A 12652-nucleotide genomic window follows, 5' to 3' on the forward strand; every position below is an offset into this window, starting at 1 on the left:
TATTTTTAGTTGTCCAGATGATTTCTTTCTATTTTTAGTAGAGACAGGGTCTCGCTCTTGCTCAGGCTGGTCTCAAACTCCTGACCTTGAGCATTCCACCTGCCTCGGCCTCCCAGAGTGCTAGGATTAGAGGCCTGAGCCACTGCACCTGGCCAGGACAGCTATTTTGGATTCTTTGTTTGAAAGGTTACATATCTCCATCACTCTGAGATTGGTCACTGGTGCCTTATTTAGTTCACTTGGTCAAGTCATGTTTTCCTGTGTGTTCTTCATGCTTATGGATGTTTGTTGATTTGTGGACATTGATGAGTTAAGTATTTATTCTAATCTTCACAGTCTGGGCTTATTTGAACAGTCCTTCTGGAGTAGACTTTCCAGATATTCAAAGGGAAATGAATGTTATGATCTAAGACTTTTGTCACTGCTGCCATATCAGCATTGGGGACCCCCCAAGCCCAGTAATGCTGTGACTCTTGCAGACTCCTGGTGGTACTGAGTTGGTGGCCTTGGGTAAGATACAAGAGAATTCCCTGGATTACCAGGCGAAGTCTCTCACTCTCTTCCCTCACTCACTGTGCTGGGCTGCTGGAATTGGTGGAGGAGTGGCTTGGGTATTTCCTGGTGACCAAAACAGCTGGGACTATACCAGGTCCCACCTGACACCAGCCCAGTCTCACCCCAAACCTATAGTGACTGCTGCTTGGCTACCTCTGAGGTTTATTCAAATCCTAAGGTCTCTTTAGTCAACAGGTGGTGAATCCTGCCAGGACCAGATCCTTTCCTTCAGGGCAGTGGATTCCCTTCTGGCCCAGCATGGATCTAGAAATGCTATCTGGGAACTAAGGCCTGGAATCAGGGGCTTCAGGAGTCTTCTCATTACTTTATTTTTACTGTGGCTAAGGTGGTACCCAAGTCACAAAACCAAGTCCTCTTAACTCTTCCCTTTCCTTTCCCCAAGTGGAAGAAGACTCTCTCTGAGCTGTACTGCCTAGAGTTGGAGGAGGGATGACACAGGCACAGACTTAACATGACCCTGATGACATCATCTTTGTTTCAGACTTCTGGCCTCCAGAATAGGGAAGAATAAGTCTCTGCCATTTTAAGAGACCCAGCTTTTGGTCATTTGTTAACAGCAGCCACAGGAAACGAACACAGTAGGGAGATGGCACAGCCTGAACCATAACCTTCCCAGAGGCCAGCAAGCTGAGGTGATGCCAAGTTATCACCAAAACCATGTGTTCAGTGGCCAGAAGGAAAGATTCTGAAAAGATAACAATAAGAACAACAACGACGCCAACAAAATTAAGCCAAAACATGTCTACTCTCCCCTCCATGTCTTTTCTGTCTGTCAGAAGCAGTGCTACCTGAGGTCAGCAATAACTACCCTTGGCCATTTTTGTCCTTCTCTCACTTTCTCCTCAGCAACGTTCAAAGTTGGCCGCCCTCCCTTCTTCTTCAATGCTCTCTTTCTTTGGCTTCTGTGGCACTGCACCCTCTGACCTTCCCTCTGCTCCCCTCACCACCCCTTCCTTCTCTCTGTATGCCACCCTCAGCTACCAGCCCATCAGTGCTAGGGCCTCCAATGGCCGGGCCTGGGCCTGCTTCTTTCTCCTTCCCTTCTCATTCTAGAGACTCTTACTGGAATATCCATCTATTTCCATGGGCTCAATAAGTATCCATGGGCTCCCAAATTTATACTGCCAGCTCAGATTTGTAAAACCCTGTCCCAGAGCAGAAATCATAGAATATTGTCATGGACAAGTTATTCATCATCTGTCAAAGCTTTCTGCAAGCTCAGGAATCTTGGCTATTTTATCCACAAGGTGAGGTCACACATGCCTAGTAAAAGTGAACTCACTATTTTACAAGGATGTCATCACATTGCTACTAGAAACTTCTTTCTTACATTGAACCTAAACTTGTGTCCCAGGAACTTTCACCCATTGCTACTAATCCTAGTCCTTGGAGCAACACAAGGTAAAATTTTCTTCTATTTGGCAGCCTTTCCAAAATCTAAAGATAATGATCATGTGCAGACTGAGTTACTACTACTCCAGGCTAACAAGCTATATTTCATCTACCCTTTGTCCTGTGACACGAATCTCAGTCCCTCAGTATCCTATTGTCCTCTTCACTCATGCTCCACTTTATCAGTATCCTTCTTAAAATGTAGCCCTAAAGACTACAGGTATTACAGTATTATGGATACAATCTGAGCATCAGTGAGGATGGCCAGATTATCAATTCCCTTCATCTCGACATTTACTTCACAGATTGCTGCAGGCTGGGTTTCCAGGAAGCAGATTCTGAAATGGAGATTCATATGTGGGGCCAACACCCAAGACAGGGAGAAGAAGGAACCATGGCAGGGCAAAGGAGAAGGTAAGCTGAGATACAGCATCAGCAGACATCCCTCAGAGTGAGCCAAGTGGATGCTGACCAAGTGGAGGTGAGAAAGCTGAGCTTCATACCACTCTCTTCCATCATCAGTTATTGGATGAAGGCCACCCCAGAAGGGGGGCCATTCCTTGAGGAAGGCAATCCCCAGGGGGACTATTACCTCAGGGCTGGCAGCTGGCCATACTCCCAGCAGTGGAGGAAAATACCTTCATTCCCAAAATGTATTCTCAGCAGTACAGGATAACGTCTACCACACAGCTGATTCAGGGCTCACAGACTTTGATTAGGGTTTTATGGTAAATGCAATTGAAAACCACGACAGAGTTTCAAGGGGGAGAGTGACATGATTGGTTTTGCATTTTTAACAACGCACTCTTGCTATCATACAGAAACTGGAGAGGAGCAAGGACAGAAGTGGGAGAGACAGTCAGGAGGCCACACAGAAGCCCAAGGGAGAGATGGTGCAGGCAGGGACTAGAATAATGGCAGTGAACATGGAGAAAAGTGATCACATTGGGGGTCCGTTTCAGAGGGAGGACAGTTAGGTCTTGCAAATGGAGAGAAGTCGATTGTGAGGAGAGGAATGGGATTAGACATGACTCCAAGGGAGCTGGCTGAACCATGGAGGGAATAGGGGAGTGTCCACCAGGCCAAGGAATACTGGGGGAGGGGCCATTGGGGATGAGAGTAGGGAGGAGACATGCTCATTTTGATGAGTATGAGACATCCAAGTGAAAATATAAAGTAAGCAGTTGTAAATATAGATCTGGAGCTCAAAAAAGAAATCTGAGCTGGCAGTATAAATTTGGGAGCCCATGGATACTTATTGAGCCCATGGAAATAGATGGATATTCCAGTAAGAGTCTCTAGAATAAGAAGGGAAGGAGAAAGAAGCAGGCCCAGGCCCGGCCATTGGAGGCCCTAGCACTGATGGGCTGGTAGCTGAGGGTGGCATACAGAGAGAAGGAAGGGGTGGTGAGGAGAGCAGAGGGAAGGTCAGAGGGTGCAGTGCCACAGAAGCCAAAGAAAGAGAGCATTGAAGAAGAAGGGAGGGCGGCCAACTTTGAACGTTGCTGAGGAGAAAGTGAGAGAAGGACAAAAATGGCCAAGGGTAGTTATTGCTGACCTCAGGTAGCACTGCTTCTGACAGACAGAAAAGACATGGAGGGGAGAGTAGACATGTTTTGGCTTAATTTTGTTGGCGTCGTTGTTGTTCTTATTGTTATCTTTTCAGAATCTTTCCTTCTGGCCACTGAACACATGGTTTTGGTGATAACTTGGCATCACCTCAGCTTGCTGGCCTCTGGGAAGGTTATGGTTCAGGCTGTGCCATCTCCCTACTGTGTTCGTTTCCTGTGGCTGCTGTTAACAAATGACCAAAAGCTGGGTCTCTTAAAATGGCAGAGACTTATTCTTCCCTATTCTGGAGGCCAGAAGTCTGAAACAAAGATGATGTCATCAGGGTCATGTTCCTTCTGGAGGTTTAGGAAAATATCTGTTCCTTGGCTCTTCCAGCTTCTCTGGTGGTTGCCAGCATTCTTTGGCTTGTGTCTGCATCACTCCAATCTCTGCCTCTGTGGTCACATTTCCTCCTCTTCTGTGGATGGGTCAAATCTCCTTCTATCACTTATCAGGACATTTGTGATAGCATTAGGGCATACTTTGCTTGGAAATCTCCTTCACTAAATATCCAAGTTCCTCATATACAAGGGCTACTTTCCACACAACTGTAGAACACAATTCAGTGAAGTTTTAGCCATATAACAAGGACTGCCTTTCCTCCAGTTTCCAATAAAAGGTTTACCCCTCATTATAAGTGCCTTTAACTTTCTTATTTCTACCAATATTTCGTTCAAAGGAATCTAGACTTTTTGCTATCTTGCACCTCACAATTCTTCCAACCTCTGCCTGCTATTTAATTCCAAAGCCATTCACAAATTTTTTGCACTTGTTATGGCAGCACCCCACCTTCTGGTGCCAAAATCTATGTCAGTTTCCTATGGCTTGGCTTCTCCTCCAGGACTAGTCTGAGGAGAAGGCATGTGCCTCAGGACAGGCTTGCCAGGAGCCTTCTCTGGGATTTTAAAAACTTTACCTCAAGAGAAAAAAACCTTTATTTATTCTCTAGTTAGGACTGTTAGCTTTTGAGTCTAGGGTTCTGGACAATCAGGTTCCCAATAACGTAGAGAAAGTTTACCTAATCTATCTAGTCTAGAAAAGAATGAAGTCAGGACACTAAAAGCACAGAGGAAAGATAGTTGCAGAGACTCAAGGTTCATTCTGAATCCCAGTTATGCATCCTTTTGCCATTGGGGTCAGGACCAAGCCTGAGAGACTCACTTAGAGGTTGGATAAATGAAGGGGAGTGGTCTGAGGGGCAGAGGATGCTGGAGTGATCTTCCAAAAGCCAAAGAGGGATGGCTCAGGCAGGAGGAGGAAGTCGGCAGGTCAGGCACTGCAGAGAGATCTACAAGAGAGCACTACAGAGGCTCTCCTGGGTTCAGCCACAGAGAGGGGAGGGGGTTAATAAACAGAAGCTCAGAAGGTGGGAGTTTTGAAGAAAATGGAGAAGCCATTAAAGTTATTGAGAATACTGAAAAAGTGCCTTACTTGAAAAACTTCCAAAATTGCCTGGCAATTTTGAGAGCCTGGTGGAATTGCCCTGTGAACCACATCACACTGCTGTTCATATGAAACCCTAGTCAGTCCAAGTCTCAAGGTTTCAGAAGGGTTATTAATCCAGGCCTCCTTCAACCGAACACTTTCCACTGGAGGACTTTTCCAGGTTAATTTGTTTCTTAACTAACAACAATCTGGGAGCAATATTAGAGCCCTGAACTCTTGGGAGAGGAAGAAGCTAGTGAAAAGAGGACAGAAAAGATGATTTGAAGGTGCTGAAGACATCCTTGGGCAGAGACAAAAATTTTTAAGCTATGAGTGTTCACGTTTCTAAAGAAAGAAAGCTCAGTCTTACCAGTTCTGTTCCTGAGCCTGTGATGCTGAATGGAGTTTGAGGAGAAAGAGACAGAACTGGGGCAGTGAAGGGGGTGTTGTGTTGTATGGTGCTGAGATTTATTCTCGATCAGGAATAAGGAAGAAAGGAAGAAAGAAAAAGGAATTAAAACCAAAGGCCATGTTGATTCTGACAAAGAGAGTTTGGTTTGGGGAGCTGAGAGGAAGAAGGAAGGCTAAGGAAGCAGCTACCTGATGCTGATGGGGGATATTAAGTGTGAAAGAAGTGTGTAGAGATGACTTTTAAGATGTTTCATTCTGCATTTAGAATGCATACCTGTTAGGAGACTATTTAAGATGGATCTTTCATATTTCTGCATTTCTTGCAAATGCTTCAAGCTATCTTTTTTAAGAATGTTTTTCTAGCACAAATCCTTGAAAGATAGAGATGGTGTCTCTTTCCAGAGCACTGAGCAGGCATGCAGGCATGCTTACTGCCCACATATAAAACAGTCAGGTCCCCCAAGCTCGGGGTTCCTTTCCTGTAACACAGTCCACTGCGTGTGCAGGCATCATGTGGCCCTCTTCATGTCACCATGTAAGAATGGAAACGTGGGAAACTGGAGCAAAAATGCTGAGACTCTGGCTACTGCTATTGCTATGAGTGATAATCTGTTCTTCCCTTCTGCTATAATTTGGATATTTGACCCTCCAAACTTCATGCTGAAAGCCAATTCCCAATGTTGGAGGTGGGGCCTAATGGGAGATATTTGGATCCTTCATGAACGGCTTGGTGCTGTCCTCTTAGTAGTGAGTTCTAATTCTGTTAGTTCCCCTGAGAGCTGGTTATTATAAAGAGCCTACTTCCCACCCTCTTACTTCCTCTCTTGCTGTGTGATCTCTGCACCCACTAAATTTCCTTCACCTTCCACCATGAGTGCAAGCAGCCTAAAGCCCTCACCAGAAGCAGATGCTGGTGCCATGCTTCTTGTACAGCCTGCAGAACCACGAGCCAAACAAACCTCTTTTCTTTGTAAACTACCCAGCCTCAGGTATTCCTTTATAGCAACACAAAAAGACTAAGACAACCACAGATCCAGGAATCTCATGTCTCCTACTACCAAACTTGTTAGCTTGCAAGTAGGGTAGAATCCCAGACCCTTCACGGTTCTTGATGTTACCACTTATCCATCCACTTACCAGCTTTTTAAAGGACAAATTTGAATTACTTCCATCATATTTTTCTGACAAGCAGCCATTTCTTTGATTTGGCATCAAGAAGAGACCAGGCTATATCATCAGGGCCCAGGGGGCCCCACTTCCGTCCAGGGTATATCCCACCTCCATCTTTTCCTATAGTCAGATCATAACTAGCCCTTAACAGTAGATTAATGACACAATATGATTTTTATTTCTTTCTTCATTTTTACCCCAACACACTACAAAAGAGGACTAGAGGTGCCTTACAAAAATTCAGAGAATGCAGCAAAATAAAAACACAAGTAAATGAGGAAATCAGGTTAAAAGAGGACATAAGGACAGGAGAAATAAAAATGAAACCAGGCACACATGCTGTCACGTCTTGGAGATGGGTCATAGATTTGGTACTGAGCTTTTTTGCAGGCTTGCAAAGATGAAAATATGTGAGGCTCAAATGTACTTGCTTTTCATGTGCTTGATTAAGTTTATTATCGTCTCTTTCGTGTCCTCATATATCTAGTTTAAGTGTGAATTGCTAAATCCAAAAACAATTTCCATTTTTCTCACATGAGCATTATTGGAGATAGGAAAACTATTAATAGTATAAGATTTAATGCTACTACTTACTATTTATATGAACTTGGTAAAGTCCCTTAATCTTTCTGACTCTCTATTCTGGTTATCTATAAAATAAGGACAGGACCAAATTCACAAAGCTCATTCATTCATTCATATACTCATTCAAATATGTACTGAACACTTACAATGTGCCAGCCTCTGTCCTGAGAACTGAGATAGGAGTGAACAAAACAAACAACGCTGCCCTCGTGGAGTTTATATCAGGCAGGAGAAAAAGGAAAGAAACAATATAACTAAGTAATTATAGATTACATCAGATGATGTTACTATGGAAAAAATAAATCAGGGAGGGGCACACTGACTGATGGGAGAGGGCAGGAGGATTGCCATTTCAAACAGAGTGATCAGGGAAAGCCTTACTGGAGGGTATGACTCAAGCAGAGATCTGAAGAAGGGAAGAAGTGAGCCACATAGATACATGGGAAAGAGCATTCCACGCAGATGGAACCCTAAGTGCCAAGGCATGGAGGCAGGAGAATTCACAGCTTGTTTAAAGAATAGCAAGAAGGTGGTCGGGCACGGTGGCTCACGCCTGTAATCCTAGCTCTCTGGGAGGCCGAGGCAGGCGGATTGTTTGAGCTCAGGAGTTCGAAACCAGCCTGAGCAAGAGCAAGACCCCGTCTCTACTAAAAATAGAAAGAAATTAATTGGACAACTGAAAATATATAGAAAAAATTAGCCGGGCATGGTGGCACATGCCTGTAGTCCCAGCTACTCGGGAGGCTGAGGCAGAAGGATCGCTTGAGCCCAGGAGTTTGAGGTTGCTGTGAGCTAGGATGACGCCACGGCACTCTAGCCCAGGCAACACAGTGAGACTCTGTCTCAAAAAAAAAAAAAAAGAATAGCAAGAAGGTAGTGTTGAGTGGAGTAAGAAAGAGCTAAATTTGGGGAAGATAAAGTCAGTGTGGTAACAGGGACCCTGACCAGGTAAAGCCTACTAGGCTGTCAGAAGGACTTTTACTCTGAGTGAGACCAGGGAATCATCAGAGGGTTTTGAACAGAGGATAGACATGATCTGAATTTTATTTAAACAGAATCACTCTGGATTCTGTGTTGAGATTAAAACAACGTGGGGATAGAGGGTAGAAAGGGAGTAAAGGAAAAAGCAGGGAGACCAGTCCTGAGGCCATCACAATAATCCGGGCCAAGATAAATTGGTGACTTGGTCCAAGCTGTTAGGAGGTGAAAGTAGGGAAAAGTGATGGTGAAAGATTGATGAAAAAATTCAAAAGAGATGATGAATATGAAAAGAAATTTGAAACATATGGATTCCAGTACAAACATCAAGAATTATTCTTACACTATATTTTAAAGGAAACTCAGCACAATAATTCTAAGAAGTGACATCATCAATATAATGGTCTTTGGCATATTCCAAAGAAGTCATTTTAACTAGAGACTTCTTTAGAAGAATGAAACAAAGAAGGAGGGAGATCCAGTTCATAGTACATTATTGAGCTATAATTGGCTGTGGGTATTTTGATCTTTATACTTTTCTCTAGTTTATATATTTATTTATTTTTACATGTATTACTTTTGTAACTGGAATGTGGCTTTTTCCCTATACACATAACCTCACTGAGGGCCATCTCAGGAGCCATGTAGAGCATGACTTAGGTCGCCCACCAGAGATGGGAGGGAGGGGTGTTCACCCATATGCTTCTACCCCTGCCTGTTCATGGGTTGCCCATGTGTGCTGACCCCCTTGAGTATGCGTCAGAGTGGCTGAGTGGGCTCCTGCTGGCAACCCACACGAAATGGCAGAAAGTCCCCGAGCACCAAGTGAAAGATCGGCAGGCAGAGGAGTTGTGGCATTGTCAGTGTGCAGCCTGCAGCCACAGCTGGCATAGAGGTGGGCCAAGAAAATGTGAAACAGCAGGAAGGACTATACTAGGGTTTGTAAAGTTGAGTGTAGAAATGTTTTCTAGAGACCAGCATCAGGAAACAAAATGATGGTTCCTTAGTAAATTTAGCTGTGATGTGGGGAGCAGTGCCCTGGACTTGGCGAAAAGATTTAGTTTCTAGCACAGCAGATGCCCCTTTACCGGCCTGTGAGATCTTCAAGGATCAGACTCCTGATGTGAAAATGGAGAGCAATACTTCACTGGGTGCTATAAAAATTAAATTAGATGATAGAGACATTTATATGCATGCATATATAATATAATATGCATGTATATGCTATATACCTAGTGCTCAGACATAACATTTTATAAAACATGCATCCCTGTGTGAAGTGCTGCTGTTGCTCCCACTGCAGTGCTGAGCAGAGCTCTGGCAGGGTGAGGATCCCGGCTGGGCTTGGACAGACCTCCGGAATCCCACACAGCCAGCTGCCGACTTCCTGAAGAGCAGCAGAGTTGGAATGTGGGGTGTCACTTCTCCCCACTCTGTTCTCTTTCCTCCCTCCCACTATGACCCCTTTCTGTCACCAGTGAATGTGCACGTCAGAGAATCCCAGTGTGGCCACCAAGATTCTCTTTTACAACAACATGCAGTGTGGATTCTGCCAAAGATCTCCACACCTACACGTATTTTGTCAGAGAAAACCAGAGACAATGTCCAACCCACTCTACAGTATTGTTTTGTTAAGTGAAATCTATGTCTACACCAACTAGGAATGTTAAATTGTTAATCGTCTCTTAAAAGTTTCACATCTTCCTTTTAATTATCTCGTTGCATTTTAAAGAGGACAAAAATATATAATTTGTAATTATAAATTTGTGTTCTAAGTAATTTCTAAGTAATTCCTTAATTTGATGTTGATATAGTCTAAGCTATACCTTATATACTGGATATGGGGAAAAAACACATTCCAGTTACAAAAGTAATGCATGTTTATGGCTAAAAACCCAGAAACTAGAGAAAAGTATAAGGATCAAAATACTTACAGATGATGACTTCTAATATGTTGGTGTATTTTCTTCCAATGTAGTCATTTTTTGCATATTTGGGATTTTTTTTCAGAAGTACAATTTTGTATCCTATTTTTTTCTATAACTTTCTAGTGAGATCATTTTCATACGCAAGTGTTAAAAATCAGCAGTTAGTGGTAGAAAAGTGAATGGAAGGGGAGCTTGGTTTGTTGAACTCAGCACCTCTGGCAGCAGACAGATGGGTCCTGTCAGGCGTGGCCACAGAATAGGCGTCTGGGCAGGTGCATAAAGATGGCCCACGATGAATAATTAAGGACTAGAAGCTTCTAAAGTGAGCAAAGGGGATGAGAATACTTCCCAATTGTCCCTCACACATTTCTCTATCCTAGCCAGCCTCAAAGCAAAATCCCACATGCCCACTGGGTAGTCTGATGTTGTTTTTAAATGAATTTGCTGTCCAACATTTTTCTGTTGGCTGTCCAGATAAAGTTTTTTGTTTATTGCTATACAAACCTCTAGAAGTTAGATTTATGCTTTTGGGTTCACATAGTTCCTCATGTAAAACTCAAAGAAAATAAAAAGCTAGAAGATGTGGGAAGGAAAAGTGATAAGCTTAGGGATTCTCTATTCTGTGAACAATTCCCTTATTTTCATTGACTTCAAGGTTATATTCACTTTCACAGATCAGGACGTTGCTCTTTACATTGGGATTTCAAGGAAGACTGCACTTATAAATTAGTAAAATGTATGAGTCATTCCAAAGTTGTGTTTGATCCAAGATTCAGCTACCAGCCTAGCATAACACCCAGCATCTGTCCTAAATTCAGTGGGCCCTTCATTAAAACACCATTCCTGGAATCCAACCAGTTTGGGGGTTAAAATACAGAATTTTTATTGTTGTTCACATTAATGTTCACTTACTTAAAATGCTGGACTCTTGTTAGAGGTCAGTGATGATTTTAGAATGTATATTTATGTGAATGAACGCTTAGGTTATAAGGCAGAGCTTCCCAAAGGATCACAGCAAACATAGTTTTTAAAAATGAACTTTGGATCATAACCTTGACTCCTGAATTCCAAAGGCATTAACAAGACATGAACCACACTGTTACGTGGTTGTGGCTTTTGGAACAGAATCAATCTGTTGGGAAATATAAGGCTCAAGAGGGAAAAATCAAAAAATACCTGGTAACTCAGTGAAAAGCATACAATGATGGGCTCCATTAAACCAATAGAAAGTTTCTTCTGGTGTCCATTAACTTCACAGATCACAGAGCTTATTAAGCTGAATTATTTATTCAAAGGATAAAACCCTAAACAAAAGGAAAAAGATCTTTAAATGCACTGCCTTGTATGTATTTGTACAGATTTTAGGCAATGAAGCAAATAATTTCACTATTAATGGCCTAAAGTGTATTAGATTATCAAATCAAGTGGAATAGTGGAAGGCAGCACATCCCATGTTTGAATGCATGTGCATTATTGCATTCATGCCTGTCTCTGCTATGTTAGAAAGAGAAGCACGTTTTCACAGGTAGAATAATTTTCCAGCTTTTAGTCCAGAACTGATACAACACTGACACCAAGAAAATTGGTAGAATATCATCAAAGCGTAGTTCCCGTTAAATGTGAACACAAATGTTGTGCTCCTTTTGAACCCTGAGCAAAAGAGAGAGCTTCTTCCCAGGGACTAAGGTCTGCAGCAGGAGATGAGGAGAGAGGTTCCAGATTGACAGTTTTGTGCTTTTGTGCAATCAATATTGTTTATGAATTACTCCGACATGGCTGTATCCATTTGAAGGGGGAAAAAAGACACTACAAATACATTCACTTGAGAATTTCAGGAAATTACCCAAATGCTCAAATCCTTCCCAGGGGCAATGGTTTTCAATAGGAGTTTACATGATAAGTGCATGCAGTGAATACATTTAAAAAATAATAATCTGGCAGGGGCATGAAACAATAGCACACCCATATCGCCTGTTTATTTTGAAAAGAGTCCTCAGTCAGAATGCGTGTGAAATTAGGCCATCAAAAAGGAAGCAAGACAAAGGAGGCCCAGAACGACTGAAACAGGCGAGGCAGCTTATCCACTAGTCCCTGACAACGCCGTGCGTGCTGCAGAAACTACTCAGAGGGGGCTTACGAAGAAGCAGACAAAGCCAGCATGGAAATGGATGATAAGCAGAGATCTGTGACCATCAAGAGGGAGAGAACAGGAGGCAGCTGCAAAGACAGAGGCCGGAAACGAGAGTCAGGCTGCAAATAAATGCACTGATAGTCACTACCCCGTGTGGGCTGGGATTCGCTGGCTGGGTGTCACTGCCATTAGTTTGCTCATTGCCATCTGACAGCTTACGAACTATTGATAAACAAGGTTGACTTCCATGGCCAAAGTTATGTTCGAGTTTTGAGATGGAGAAAAAAGATGCTACAGGTTCCAAGTTTGGTTTTGAAAAATATCATATCTGAAACTAGAGTAAACATCAAAGTCTAAATTTTCAAAAACAAAAAACCGGGGCCAGCATTTGTGAGAAAGCCCATTCACACCCACACTCTGGCTGGTGCAGGAGGTGTGGGCATAA

The sequence above is a fragment of the Propithecus coquereli genome, unplaced genomic scaffold, assembly GCF_000956105.1.
Source record: "Propithecus coquereli isolate 6110/MARCELLA unplaced genomic scaffold, Pcoq_1.0 Scaffold127, whole genome shotgun sequence".
NCBI classification, from domain to species: Eukaryota; Metazoa; Chordata; class Mammalia; order Primates; family Indriidae; genus Propithecus; species Propithecus coquereli.